Source organism: Lissotriton helveticus, chromosome 4_1, assembly GCF_964261635.1.
Source record: "Lissotriton helveticus chromosome 4_1, aLisHel1.1, whole genome shotgun sequence".
NCBI lineage: Eukaryota > Metazoa > Chordata > Amphibia > Caudata > Salamandridae > Lissotriton > Lissotriton helveticus.
Window position 1 is genome coordinate 745824107 of NC_136063.1, and position 13350 is coordinate 745837456.

Consider the following 13350-nt stretch of genomic DNA (forward strand, 5'->3'; position numbering starts at 1 on the left):
TTGTTCTCATTTATATATCTTTTTTATAAATTACTTTTTTGTCTTTACAAAGTGCATCATTTTTCATTTAAACATGATTATATACAAGTGTATGCATTGTGGATACAAACAGATGTCATAACATTAGCAAGTCATTTCATGGAATACAGAACCAATTCCCCTTCAACGCGTTTCGGCGGTTTGCCTTCCTCAGGAATTCTTTATTTTCTATCTAACACGTTGATACTGTATTGAAGGTGGAGTGAATTAAATTGAATTGACTGGTATATATCTCAGATGGACCTCCCATGACCCCTCAGGGAACGAAGACTTTGGATGAAAACGGCTAAGGAATTATTTAAAAAGGCTGTGATAAACGTTTCTTACTGCCACGAATCTAAGTTTATGGAGGGATTCTCGGGGCAATCTGTAGCGCTCGTTCTTCTCGCCAAGTGCTGCTTATGAATGAACCTTGCGTTAGTCGAAGGCCCTGTAGTTTTCTTAGTCATTAGTTGGTCATTAGTTGGATCGAGAAGAAGCTTCTATGTAAATGTTCGTTCCGTGTTAGGCTGGGGGCTGATAGGATTTGTATTTAGAGCGAGGTCCTCGTCTGCGCGATGCTAATCTTCCATTAATGCATTAATGTCTGAGCACTGCTGGGAGTCCTATGCACACCCTCCTCCTATGTCTGGGCACTGCTGGGAGTCCTGTGCACACACCCCTCCTATGTCTGGGAACTGGTGGGAGTCCTACGCACACCCTCCTCCTATGTCTGGGCACTGCTGGGAGTCCTGTGCACACACGCCTCCTATGTCTGGGCACTTTTGCACACACGCCTCCTATGTCTGGGCACTGCTGAGAGTCCTGTGCACACAAGCCTCCGATGTCTGGGCACTGCTGGGAGTACTGTGCAGACCCCCCTCCTATATCTGGGCACTGCTGGGAGTCCTACGCACATCCCCCTCCTATGTCTGGGCACTGCTGGGAGTCATATCCACACCCTCCTCCTATGTCTGGGCACTGCTGGGAGTCATATCCACACCCTCCTCCTATGTCTGGGCACTGCTGGGAGTCCTACGCACACCCCCTCCTATGTCTGGGCACTGCTGGGAGTCATATCCACACCCCCCTCCTATGTCTGGGCACTGCTGGGAGTCATATCCAGCCACCCCTGTCATGTCTGGGCACTGCTGGGAGTCATATCCACACCCCCCTCCTATGTCTGGGCACTGCTGGGAGTCACATCCAACCACCCCTGTCATGTCTGGGCACTGCGGGAGTCATATCCAAATCCCCCTCCTATGTCTGGGCACTGCTGGGAGTCCGACACACACCCCCTCCTATGTCTGGGCACTGCTGGGAGTTATAACCAGCCACCCCTGTCATGTCTGGGCACTGCTGGGAGTCATATCCAAACCCCCTCCTATGTCTGGGCACTGCTGGGAGTCCTGTGCACACACCCCTCCTATGTCTGGGCACCGCTGTGAGTCCTATGCACGCCCTCCTCCTATGTCTGGGCACTGCTGGGAGTCCAACGCACACCCCCCTCCTATGTGTGTGCACTGCTGGGAGTCCTATGCACAACCCCCTCCTATGTCTGGGCACTGCTGGGAGTCCTACACACACCCTCCTCCTATTTCTGGGCACTGCTGGGAGTAATATCCAGCCACCCCTGTCATGTCTGGGCACTGCCGGGAGTCATATCCAGCCACCCCTGTCATGTCTGAGCACTGCTGGGAGTCATATCCACACCCCCTCCTATGTCTGGGCACTGCTGGGAGGCAGACGCACACCCTCCTCCTATGTCTGGGCACTGCTGGGAGTCATATCCACAGCCTCCTCCTATGTCTGGGCACTACTGGGAGTCATATCCACACCCCCTCCTATGTCTGGGCACTGCTAGGAGTCATATCCAGCCACCCCTGTCATGTCTGGGCACTGCTGGGAGTCATATCCAGCCACCCCTCATGTGTCTGGCTAATGCTGGTGGTCCCCCCATGTTACCTGAGTTGTTTGTATACTCACCAGGCTCCATGACTCCTGGAATTCCATGTACTCCCACCGGTGGTAGCAGGGCTATGACTTTCTCCTCCCAGTGCTGGAACTGTACTGGTCTTCGGGGACCACCACCTCCGGTGTGGTTAGCGTTGGCGTAGTCCTCTTCTATCTTGCGCTTGACCATCCTCCGCAGATCGTACCACCTGGCCTGGCAATCCTTCCTGGTGTGCCCGATGGGTGCAACAGCTTTCACCCTACCAAAAATCCTATCCCACATGCATGTTTTCTCCGCTATGCTGGTCTGTCTGACCAATGTACCATACAGCTGTGGCTCAGCTTCGATGACTTCATCTGCAAGGATCTCCATCTCCTGGTTAGTGATCTTTGGATTCTTTGGCGCAATCATGGTGTGGGGCAAATGTGAACGGGGGGGTGACTGTGTGTATGGATGGGGGTGTGGGTCAGAATGTGGGTCAGAATGTGAAGGGGGTGTGTGGGTCTGAATATGATTGTGGGTATGTGTGAAGGTGGATGTGTGCAGTTGTTGGTGTGTTGTCCCTCTCTGTCAGAAAATGGTTATGTTACAAAGGCTGATGGTTTGAGGGTGTGGTCCCTTTTTATTGGTCCATTAGTGGGTGTGGCTTATTTTGAATTTTTGGGTGGGAGTGCCATAAGGGGTGGGTCTCAGTTGAGCCCTCTGTTTGCCATTTTTGATCTGTCCAGGACATTGCTTTGTACACAGGAGATATGTTTAGTGGTGTTGTGTGACTCTTTTGACCACTCCTTGTGCTTTTTTTGGGTAACTTGTCTGTTTTTTTGAGGGGGGGTTCGACTCGTACTTTATTGTGTAGTTCTCTCATACGTGACGTATTTACGGGGTAAGCGTGCGCATCGTTGATGGGGGCTTCGAATCGTACTTTATTGTGTGGCTCTCTCATACGCGACGTATTGGCGGGGTACGCATGCGCTTGGTTGAAGAGGGGTTCGAGTCTTACTTTATTATGCGGCTCGCTCATACGCGATGTTTTCCGTACAATTCGCAGCTCATACGCGACAGCGTTTTCCCGTACGAATCGCGGTTACGTTCTCCGGTCAGGATCGTACTTGGCGGGTCGTACGCCATGTTTACAAATCGTACGGGTCACTAGCCGAGTCCGTGTCGTACGGGTCTTCGCTTGTTTTTCGTACGGTTCGTAAACATTCGTACGGAATCTTTGGAAACTGATCGTACTATGCAAATCGGATGTTTTTTTACGAATCATACGGAAACGGCTACAAATACGAATCGTAAGACTTTTTTTTCCCGATTCGGAATCGACACCATGGTAGCGGAGGTACCATTAGGGACAGATAAAATATACCTTAAAAAATAGTTTTCTACTCTTTGAATAGGGAGCAAATCAACGGGTCCCCAAAGCACAGTCCCATAGATTGCAGCAGAGATGCACTTAGCTCTATAAATATTAATAAGTGCCTCCGGTGATCTTTTCCCAAGCTTAATCGCAAAGGCTCTAAGGGCAGACGTGGTGCGCAGTAGTGCCAATTTTTTGGCCGCCACCGCCTGTGACCAGGAGCCATTATGGGCAAAAAGAATGCCCAAGTATGAACATTTCTTGGTGACCCCTATCATTTGTCCAGGGACTCCAGACACAAACATACTTTTAGGTTTTTTAGTACTCGAGCCACAGCGCATAGTGAAGGTCTTATAGGAATTCATTCTTAGGCCGATCTCATGCATAAATTTGGAGAAGCTATCCAACAGCCTCTGCAGTCCAATACTGGTGCGGGACATCAGTACCGCATTGTATGCATATAAAAGGGCTGGGATAGGTCATCCTGCCACTTGGGAAAAGTCATGATTATCTTTGAGGAGAGCCTTTCCCAGGCCATTTATGTACAGGTTAAAAAGAGATGGAGCAACGACACAACCTTGCCTGACTCCGCTATTAATTGGAAAGGAAGCTGTGTGTTCACCCTGCAGCCCACAACGGACACGAGCATTAGCGTCGCTATAAAAGCGTTTAAGAAAATAAATACCCTGTAAGTCAACCCCCATCGTGTCCAAGATTGACCAAACTTTATCATGGATCACGCAGTCCAATGCGGCTGTGAGGTCCACGAAAGCTAAAAATAGATTCCCCTTCTTGGCCCTAGTATATTTTCCGACTAAAAGGGACAGGTTCAGGCCCTGCTCAACGGTACCTACACCGGCTCGAAAGCCGTATTGTAAGTCCGAAGGACGGAGATTTCCTCCGCACATGCTTGGCGGCGTTCTAATATTATTCTGCCTACTACTTTTGTTATAGCATCTAATAATGAAATGGGCCTATAACATGTCGGGTACTGTCTGTCCCCCTTTTTAAAAATGGGGACAATAGTTGATTCTACCCATGTAGGAGGGAAGTCTGCTTCGCAGTTGGCATTTAAAACTTGTGTCAAGATGGGTCCCCAAAGGGTAGTATGAGATATAAACAAGTCATTGGGTGTCCCATCAGGCCCAGGTGCCTTGCTGTCCTTACTTGCAGTCAGGGCCCGTTCTACTTCATCCAAGGTGAACATGAGAGCATTTGCTTGGGCGGGGGAGTTCAAATTGCGAACATCCTGGTTAAGACAATTTGTCAAAATGGAGTTACCCATGCTCTGGTAACCTTGGTGAAGTGGTTAATCCATTGTTCCTCGGTTATAGCTATTTCAAGTGATGGACTATCCTCTCTAGACAGCAAAGGGGCCCTAACAACTTTCCAGAAGGCCGCACTGTCATTAAACGTTGACACAGTGATTAATGCTTCCCCCAACTTCTGCTTGATAGTGGCTTTCCTAGCCCTTAGTGCTAATTTATATGGGTCTCTTGCAGCCTTTACTTCAGTACCATTCCTCTGGATTTTATGTAATACCATTTTCAGATAGGAGAGAGCTTGAGTACATCTAGGGTCAAACCAACCTTTATTGCGACCCTTAAAATTACATTGTCTAATTAAGGACTCTCTGACGGCGTTCGTGATGGCCTGGAATGAAGCTAAGATTGTTTCTGGGGTGGCTGTGTCACTCAGGCACAGCTCTATGGCTGGTTTGATTTTACCCAGTACTGATTTAACCAGGGCGTCTTAATCCACCATAGTCCAGCGCAGTGTGAACCCGTTGGTGCTCTTTATTGCTAAATTGCTTAGCAGATGGTTGTTCTTTTCCCGTCTTAAGATGGTATTGGTCAGGAGTAAGAAGGCCAAGCAAAGAGGGAAGTGATCGCTCAGGGGGTTATCAGACACATAGAATGAGTGAAGACTATGTGCGTGGCTATTGGAGAATAAAACATAATTGATGGTGGAGCAAAAGCCCCTTCCATTGAATGTGGGGGGCATTTGGACAGGGATTGGGCACATTTCATTAGCAAATCCCAGGTCGAGGGTAAAATTGAGCTCATTGAAATGTTCCCCCAGTACTGAGTGTCGAAAATGAGATATGCATGCCCTATCATCGGATAACGCTTCACATAGTTTGTCCCCAGCATTCGGACATAAAGTACAATTAAAATCACCAGCCACAATCAGCATTGCATCTTTACTACTACCTATATTATTAACATATTTAACAGGTTGTAAATCACAGCTTTCACCTTGTTAGAAGGAATGTTGTTATATAGACTAATAGCTGCAAGTGAGTGCTTGGAATCTGGATCAATTTTAACTAGCTGAAAAAACTCAGTATGTGCGTGCATTGCTATCTTTTTAAAATTGATAGTGCACGATATGTAAACACAAAGACCACCCTTGGCCCTACCGCTCAGACTGCTAACTGCTGGCGTATAGTAGGGCCTATAGCCGTTCGCGTCAAATGGACAGGGTCCTTACTCCAGGTCTCCTGGAATCACAAGATCTCAAACTGATTGATCAATTCTCCCCATATAGGATTGTGCAACTTGGAGGCTATACCAGCAATATTCCAGGATAGAACTTTGCAAAGGTCAGAGTTACTTCTCACTGGGGGTATAGCCACAGTTGTCCTGGTTACTACCTCACTGGTGTTATTAGGGGCTAGAGAAATAGCAGGGGGGTCAAGAGGATCATAAAGGGATCTAGGGTTCCCTAATAGCTTTTGTTGAGCTGCTGGACTATCACAGGACGTGGGATTGCTAAATGACTTACTAGTTAAGTCCTTGCTATAAATGTTAAAAAGTGAACCCGCACTACATTGTTTCACTACAAGAGTTACACGGGCTTGAGTTCCCCTAACCAATCTATATCCTCCAGTGAGCGCAGAGCCTCAAAACGATTAAACACTGGGATTGGGAATCTAGGCTCCCTGAAACTCCTCAAGTGGTCACCCAGAGGAGTAGTACCACGGAATTCAAAGGGATTTGGTGGTTTATAAAAATAGCCCAATGGTAAGGTATGTATGTCCCTAGCATTGGGGGTCCCTAAGTTACTTCTCTCCAAGATCGTGCGTACCAGCAAGGGTGAACTAAAAGTTAACACAGCACAGTCTCCATTAAAGATCTTCTTCGAGGGGCCAATCCAACCTATTCTATGGGCCATTTTAAAGTCGGAGAAGAGAGCGTTGCCTAAACCAGTTTTTTGACTCAAGTAATGGAGTGACTTGTTTTTTAACACTGCCCAGTGTTCATAGGGGTTGTGAGGTAGGGGGGGAACATTTGCCAAAACCACGATGTAAGGGGTAGCAGCTGGAGGTAAGTTTAAGTTGGACGGAGGTTGAATGAGGGACTCAGAATGATCCCTAGGGACAATACCTCTATCACAGTCTATCGGATGACTAGACAGCCTAAGAGTCAAGTCTCTGCTCACTGAGTCAGAAGTACCACCAGGATATTCTGCGGGGGGTACTTTATGAGAGGGAGGCTTTCTTGTACGACCAGAACTGGTTGCTGCACATTGATCGTTACATGTAGCAATGCTCTCACCCTGGGGCTGTACGTTGATAGTTCTACAAGACTTGCCAGGCCCTGTGGCAAACTCACTATTATTCAGGATGCAAGAGCTTGGTGATGGTACAGGTGAATGCATATGACTGATGTGTTCCTCCACCTTAGATAACCTCACTACAACAGCAGATATTTTTAGCTGAATAAGTTCCATAAGTGTTGTCATCATAATTTCAAGCCTACCCCAGAAGTTCCCAACTTGCAGGCTATCTAAGGATTTAGTTGATACATTGGAATTAAGGACAGCTGTTTGGACTTCACTCTGCGCACTGGGCTGTCTGGGGGTTCCACAACCTTTCCATTGAGCCTATGCACAGGTTGGCTCTGCTTCCGAATGGCCCTAGCCTTCCTTTTTTTAGGTGAGGCTGCCACCACAGGGGCTGGCTTGGGCTTGGTTTTATGTCCTCTTGTGGTAACTGTGGGCCTGACCAGACTAGCTTTTGATGTGTGCTGAATAGGACCAGGCGGGGGGGGGGAGATACATCAGTATTTAGTCAACATACACGGTCCATTAAGCACAGGGGTCATAGAAAGTCTGGGGGAGGTACAATCGATTGCAGTGACAACCTCCTTTCCGTAAGTTTGATTTAATTTATTAACACTGATTCTCCCCTCTGTAAGAAAGCGTCCAGAGTCCCTGCGGCTCCCTGACCATTAAGTACCCTTTGTTTACTCATTTTGACCCCAAATAAACACAAATGTTGGTCTGAAGACTAGATACCCAATGCAAATCACAGGTTAAATGGGACAGACCTCGGGTCCAAGAGGTAAGATGGAAGGCCCAGCCCAGCTTCGTCCGGAACTGTCCGCACGCACGTCCCATGCTGCGGGACCCAAGCAGCTACTTTATGCGCCTCCAGGCGCGGGAAGAAGGGGCAGCAACAGCCGCAAGTGCAGAGTCAGATTTACAAGGGAACTCAAGTCACCACGTGTGATCCTGTGTTATTGGTAAATATTGAGAAACGCAAGGCAGTACAATCAGCTGTTTTGCGTTGGCTCTGTGAGGGATCTGATTACAAGTGGCTCCTTAAATTGTGATCCTTGAGTAAACAACTATTTGCCCCGGTACAGCAATTATAAGTAGTGAGATGTTAATCACACTCAGTAATTGGCAGGCACCTTAAAGATTGTACTCTTCATTAAATTTCAGCAGATCAAACCTGCCAGAATATAACGAGAGAAAAAGTACCTGTATTTAGCTGAATACGTCGGTTTCTGCATGGTGAGTGCCATAATGTACATGCTATTCCCTAAAAACTCAGAATATGTGATATTATCCCATCTGATAAATTCTGAAAATCCTGTTTATTGGATTTTTGTCAGATGCGACAAAGCCTCCTCATAATCAGGCCCTAATTGTACAACAGTGCCACAAGGCGCTATGCAAAAGCCACTATCGGACTAGACTCTCTTCTCATCCTATCTCATCTGTTTAGTAATCAGTCAACCTTACACTGCATCACTCTGGGCTTCTTTCCCAACATACACTGCAGTAATGCACAATGTCTGATTGTGTTTCTTGGTAAACACATTTACATGTCCCTGTATCAAACCTCAAACATGTTCCTGCTGTAAACTAAACAGATAAAGTCAGTATGTGCTTTCTTGGCCTTATTTGAGTAGATGTAATTTGTGTATCCCACCAAGTGCTCCTTCAGGCGAATGTATGACCGTATTCCGCATGCGTTCAGGACGCATGCATTCATAATGCTGTCTGAACGCATGTTGTTTTAAAATCTTGCATTACAGGGTGCAGGATGTTGGAATAGTTTAAATTACTATTCTAACTCCAGTTTGTGCAATAGTAAAGAAGGTGTTGGACTTTAAATCCAACACCATTCCACCAATGCGCCTACCCTAAAAGCAAGTAGTTTTTACGACTTTCATGCTGAACAAATGCTTACTAATGCCGCGTTTGTTCTATTGCCGGCACTGTGTTGGCACAGTGTGATTCTGACTTGGTCCAAAGCACGCTTTTCCCTTGAGGCACTTACGCTCTCACTACAAGTGCCCTGTAAAAATCTGTGTGCAGTAACACCAGTAACCACACAAATCGGATTATTGAGTTGTGCAAATGTTCTCATATCGGTTAAATACTGGCTTCATTTCAGTTGCTTTAAACCTCACAGGAAATATCAGCAGGCTTGACCTGCCAAAATATCCCAAGTGAAAAAAATCCTATATCAGGACATGAGGGTTTTGGTGCAGAAACCCCCAAATCCCATATGTTATAACCCATTTTAAGGGCAATATTTGTAAGGGTGATAATTGTTACCACCGATAATTACATGAAATAATCATCACACAGAAAATGAGGCCACTCGCAATACCCCACCACATCCACCACGACCCTCCAAGAATGAAAGTCATTACCCTCCTAAAGAAATGTGCCAAACTCTCAGTTCTAGTCTGGATTTCTAATCTCTGAATGGAGTGTGATGAGCCTTAGGCTGCCAAGCTAAAGCATTAGTATTTTCTTATGGCTCGATTCTTACCGCCTACATCAAAAACGATATCAATCTAGTACCAACTTCAAATATTACAAAGAGAATCCTCTAGCACTATCCCCCAGGTAAAATTACCCACGGGATTATCACATATTATTCAAATTAACTGCAGAAATGACAATCTTGCAATCTTTAAAATCTTCCCTGCATGCCGTAGGTTCTGACTTGTACCTATTGCTACTCCCTGTCCCGGGGATGAAATAAAAAGATTTCACACCAAAAAAAAGGCAAACTGGCAGGTATTTCGAAATGGTTCAAGACTTTAACACTGGAAATGTCAAAACATGATTTCATCCTCTTATAAATAATATGCTATGGTATGCAAGACAGCACTGATTTTTCACTGGACTAGGTTAAATTAGACAGTTTGGGCAAATAAATGACTGACGATGACATGAATGGTGACAACTCCGTTGATGCTGCCAAAAAAGTGCTCCCCTTTGCCCCATCCAAGTGAAGTGAAGTGCGGCTCCCCAGGTAATGCCTATTTTTTACACTGTGAATCTCTTTCTGAATTTCCTCTTTACTCCAAGGGTACATAGCGGGTCAGAATTAAGTGTTACGGTCAATATCTCCCTTTGAGTTATGCAAAATTATGACTTAAACTGCCTAGAATTTGGAATAATCATAGATCTGGAATTAACGGGCCATTCAAAGCAGGTTTCCCTGAATCTGAAGAACTTGAAACTGATATTTACCATTTGCTCTGAGCCGTGCACCACTCTGCACCCGTGGTGTTATCTGTGAGGTGTGTAAAGATGTCGCCTGCTGCGAGGGCCTAGCACTGCTGCGTTGCGGGACAAAGACTACACGGAGCCCTTTTGCATTTCGTCGTGGTCCTGAATGCTCTTTTCGGGCCACACCCCTTTATTACATTCGCTGGCGCATTCCGTCATGCGCCGGCTGAACCAAGTGCACAATGCAGGCGGGTGACTCAATTTGTCACCCCTGTCGTTGTCTACCACATGGACATTACATTCCTCCTTATCTTTAACAACAAAACACATTAACCAAAAATTGAAACATTTCAAAATCGCCACAAGCTAGGCGTAATGTCCAACCACAGTGTCCATAGGTGGATGTTCATACAGTTACCAGTCCGTTGACTCTGATCCAACGCCCCTATAGAAAATATGTCATAGCAACACTACCCAACTCTACAATACTCACCATTAATCATAAATCACTCACAAGGCCCATAAACTAGTATATAGACATATTTTGAGCAACTGAATCATGTGACCTAATTAACTAAATCTTATTTACAAACCATATATACATTTATATACAACTCCGGTATAGTGACTTTACCATTGTTTAATAATTTTCCATTTAATTAAGCCACACAGGCGATCGGATCTGCTGATGGTAACTAAAATCTTGAAATAACAAGGCCAGCTTGTATTTTCAAAATTCTTATTTATTAACTATTTATTCAAAGAAGAGTGCCTTTTTATTAGAATATTTTTATTTTAAGCAGCATGGTTTGAGGAATTGCAAATTAGTCAGACAGTTTTCAAGCAGAATCAAATAGCATATTTAAAGAAGAATAAACAGTGTTTCCATCACCTAAACCCTATTTCCCTGTCTAAAACTCACTTTATCTAGAATGAAAATTGTAAAGTCATATAGCCCTATTAATCCTTGCTCCAAAGAGGTCCGTCAGCACGTCATGCCCATCTGGATTTGGAAAGCGAGAGGAACCCCCTCCCTCCAAAGGGGTCAGTTTATATACCTTTTTCCCTAACTAATCTAAGTGAAAAGAATACTTTTCTCATTTGTCCAAAATGCTGATTGGCTGTCAAACGACAGACCATATTATGTCATCACATTTTTGAAGCCCAGTTCCGACTCTCTCTTTGAGTCTATTGTCCCTTATTCTCGTGTCACGTAGCTTCCTTCAATTTGCAACAACTGAAAATGTTAGTCCGTGACTTCCTTAGCTTGACAATCTCTCTGCCGGTTCCTGACCTTGGTCAAACCGACCAAGAGTACGAATAGTTCTTATGTTCAATTAAGTTTGTATTTTCTCCTTTTAAAAACACAGCAGAAACTTTCCACACTGGGCTCTTGCTTTCACTGAACAGGATTTTGCCAACTGCATAATAAGATGTGCTAGGCCTCAAGCCTCTTTCTCAGTAACTAGTATATAAACAAACACAAAAGAATAATTAATGCAAGAATTAGAAATCATTCTGTTACCCACCCATCTTTGCTAACTATTATCCCATTAGTCTATGTTACCTAGCAGAAGCAAATAAAGCAACAAACAGAATTGTGCAACATTTAAAACGGAAAGACAAAACATGAGCACACAGAAATAAGCACATGCCATTAAGAATAACAGCCGCATTTAATTTTGACAGCACAATAGACAGAATTAATTTACTATTTCTCACATGCAAGCACTTTGCACATAATGCTCATATATGAGCACACATATTAGTTTCCCACCTGTAATGATCTGTAAGTTTAATCTAGGTTGATTAGTATTATTCACTGCACACATAATTAATATTATTATTTATTATGGAAGTTTAACTTTGCGAGCTGAAATAAATGTATTTCTAAATCTCGCTTCATCAACTCCCTCATCTGGTGATTTTAAAATCACCAAACCACACCCAAAATGTAGCAAAATGTTATCTCATAGATGGACATGTTTGATTTTCACTGTGTTAGTATTTCTAAAGACTTGTCTCATCAGTTTGTCTGCAATTCTCATATTGAGTTCTACGAAACTCTTCCAGTTCTATCTCTTTCTCTTGTTCCTTTCTGATCTTGTATATTCTCTTCTTTTCCCTCAGGTATTTCTTTCTCTTGTGTAACATACAACTGATCTTCAACAACAGTTTCACAAAAACTATAACTAATAAAGGTGTCAGTATTTTGCCAAGAATTGAACCACCAATCTCTTGAAACCAGGTTTTGATTGCTTGAAATCTTTTGGACAGACGTTCTGAAAAATCATCCTCTTCTAAGTGAACAATATCTGATTGCAACTCATTGATATTTTTGATATACATCTCAATACCATGACTCTCATTTGGGATATAAGTACAGCAGTGCTGGACATGTAAAATGCCACAGACTCCTCCCTCTTTTGCTAGCAGAATGTCCCACTCAAGACGATTCTGCATTACCATAGTCAGAATTGCAATAAGCTCCGTATCCACTAATTGGAATCCACTAGATATGTGAGTTTACAAACTGTCAACAATTGTGGACAATTTTCTGATTATTCCTGCATTCAGGGTTATACCCACTAAAGGTATCACTGCTTCAAAGATGTCTTCCAAAATTTCTGAGAAACTTTCTCTTTTGTATCTGTTCAAATGTTTGCTGATTTCAAATGAACCTTCTGCATTTCTGTCAACATGAAATATTTTTGGAAAAACGAATCCTACAAAACACGTCTCATACCAATGATCTGGGAGGTTATAATAAGCCTTATCTCCACAAACAAAATAAATCCCAGGAAAAATTGGGTCTTTGCCACCTTTGAATCCCCAACCCCCCATGATTTGATAAGTGTCCTCACAATGACTCGCACCCACAAAATAGTTGTCAAATAAAGTATTGTCTCTCCTAATACAAAATTTACCACTAATTGGTTTATCTATGTGAATAGCAGCATTTTCAAAAGATTTGCCATTTAGTTTTTTGTCTTCTTTCTGCCAGAATTTTCATTTGGTCTGTTTAAGCATTTCATTTCTTTTATAAATCGCTCTTCTCTCCTCAACTAAATTTAGGAAAGACTTTTCTTCAGATCTCAATTTACATGTCAAATTATTTCTAAAAGCATACTCATAGGTAAGTTCATTTGTCACAATAAAGAATTTCCTCATCTGTTTGGCTTGCTTGTATTTATTCAAGCTTTTCTCAATTATCAGGTTTGCAAAAATTTCGTCATAATTAGAATAGTAATATTCT